Source organism: Octopus bimaculoides, chromosome 15 (genome assembly GCF_001194135.2).
Source record: "Octopus bimaculoides isolate UCB-OBI-ISO-001 chromosome 15, ASM119413v2, whole genome shotgun sequence".
NCBI lineage: Eukaryota > Metazoa > Mollusca > Cephalopoda > Octopoda > Octopodidae > Octopus > Octopus bimaculoides.
Window position 1 is genome coordinate 49846194 of NC_068995.1, and position 2800 is coordinate 49848993.

The window sequence follows — 2800 nt, forward strand, 5'->3', positions numbered from 1 at the left end:
CATTCACTTTTAATTTCCCCTATTTTCCACCGTCTCCCACCGCCCTACATCTCAGCAACTCCAATCTCCTGCCCTTCCCACCCATTTGCTGTTTGCACTCCTTTGAACTGCCCCGCCCCTCTCTCGTTCTTGCTCTCCCTTTCCGTTCGTATCCTCCTCCACCTCCTTGGCTCATTTCTCCCCACCCACCTCGACACACACATCTCCTCGACTTATTCTCTCCACCACCGTTGAACCACCCCACTCTACCCACCCAAAGACTTTTCACTATCCTTATCCTTAATTGCAGAAATACGTCCCCCCAACAAAAAAAAAAACAAAAAAACAACAACCCCATAATCACTTCACTCAACATCCAAAGCCATCTGTTACCTCTGATATTGATCCTGTATTGATTAGTGGATCGATAAAGACAGCCACGTCAGAGCCGGACTTTCAAACTTGATTTCATAATGCACACACGCATACATTTATATATGCACGCATGCATACATTCATCCATCCATCCATCTATACATACATTCATCCATCCATCCATCTATACATACATTCATCCATCCATCCATCTATACATACATACATGCATACATATATGCATACATATATGCATACATATATGCATGCACGCATACATACATACTCTGAGAATGCAACTGTCTTATGCGACCCATAAAGGCTGAACTGGTCAACCTAAACAAAAGCTTGGAGGAGAAGCAGGCATCATACCAGCAAAAGGCAATTCATGGGTACACATCCTGTAAGCTAGAAAACAATAACATCATTGACAGTATGAGTAGCCTCTCCTGGACCCCTAATAGATACATTACATCCCACCAAGAAGGATATGCCTTCAGTACCCAGGAACAGGAGATAGCTACTAAATACCTGATAAACAAGAGAGGCAAAAATACCACCAAGCCTCCAGGTTGTGATAGAAAATTTGGCTTTGCTACACCAGTGTGGAAAATATCATCCAGATAGTATTTCGTAGACATTTAGGGCGGCTGCTGATGATGTGGATGATGTTTTCCACACTGGTTTAGCAGTCTGCAACTATATCATGTCTATATCATGATATAGTTGCAGGCTATTTACAATGCTATCCGCAGGAAGGACTTCTCTGATGCAGACATCAAAGACATCTCAGAACCAGCAGGTATTCACACGTTTAAAAACAAGGAATGTTGGTGGAAACCCCCAATAAAAACATCAATTCGATGTAAACATAACAGACTTAATATTGTTCTGAGGGACAGGGGACAAAAGTCATGCCCTGTTGTAGAGGTCAGCTGCCCATCAAATGGGAATGTACAATCAAAAGTTGAGGAAAAAGGGAACATTTAAGGCGAATTAATGCGGAACTTACAGCTCTTGTACCCTGACTATGAATTCTCATCTGTATCTATCATCATAAAATTATTTGGTAATGTACCAAAAAATTTGCACAGAAGCCTAGAAATACTCCGTTTCACAGAAGAAGAGCAAAACAAACTGACGCGGGTTCTCCAAATCCAATCAATTAGCGGCACAGTGACGGTCTTTAAGACATTCCAAAAATTCTCCATCTGAGATTCTTGTATGAATAGATACACACATTTGGGTGTATGTATCGACAGTTCAACCAAAGCACCAATTCAACCACATAGTTACAAACACCGGAAACTCCCTTAACTCAGTCTTGTCGCTTTGTCAGTGACCGGTTTGAACTTTCTTAACAAGAACTTAAAACGCTTAATGACATTTCTTTCGTCTCTTTCTGGTCTAGCTGCAAATTTCGTCGAGGTCAACTTTACTTTTTATCTTTTCGGGGTTATTAATATAAGTAGCAGTTGAAGACTGGGATCGATGCAGTTTATTTAACCCCTCCCTTAAAATTGCAGGCCTTGTGCTAAAATTTGAAATCATTATTGCAAAGCACTCCAGCAACATAATCAACCATGTAATTGTCTCGTCACTTAATACTTTACATTATATGCAGTTTACTGTCTATGTACGACCCAACGAGGGATCCACAACGTAGTCTCTTTCAACACGCTAGAAATATCCACAAACTTTAACCTCACTCTATTATATGATGCATTTCAAATGAACTCTATGCTAAATACGAAGTATACGAGGGTTTTTTTAATTTTTTTTTTATCTTCTTTACTTACAAAACGCAATTTCGGCAATTAAAAAGAAACGTACTTCTCCGCAAAGCTCTTTAAAAGGCCGAAACATATTGCATTATAGAAGAAAGAAGGCTGGAAAAAATCTTATACATCTCAGATCGGTATCGCTTAGAATTGGCAATGGTTCATTTGGTGCAGGCTATTTTTTATGAAGACCAATAGAACAAGCTCCCTTCTCCATGCCCCCAATGTTGCCTGGCGAGGAAAGGTAAGCGTTCATAGAACTTTGCAATAATTTCATTGCAGACGAAATTAGAATATAATTGGTCAGAAAACATGTCACACGGCTTTTTATCCGATGTTCTAACGATTTTCCAATGAATTAAATATATATATATATCTATATATATCAGTGATTTCAGTCATTAGACCGCGGCCACGCTGGAGTACCGCCTTGAAGAATTTTTAGTCGAATGTATCGACCCCCTATACTTATTTTCTTTTTTTAAGCCTGGTACTTAATCTATCGGTCTCTTTGCCGAATCATTAAGTTACGGGGACGTAAACACACCAACACCGGTTGTCAAGCAGTTGTGGGCGACAGACAGACACAAACAAACACACACACACATACACACACACACATACACACACACACACACACACACACACACACACACACACACACA

At 40.1% G+C, this 2800-nt stretch overlaps 1 protein-coding gene across 1 annotated transcript in view; it reads left to right on the forward strand.

Annotated features, from left to right (window-relative positions):
- LOC128249539 (uncharacterized) overlaps positions 1-2800 on the forward strand; it is a 44769-nt gene that overhangs the window by 41069 nt on the left and 900 nt on the right. The window lies entirely within an intron of this gene.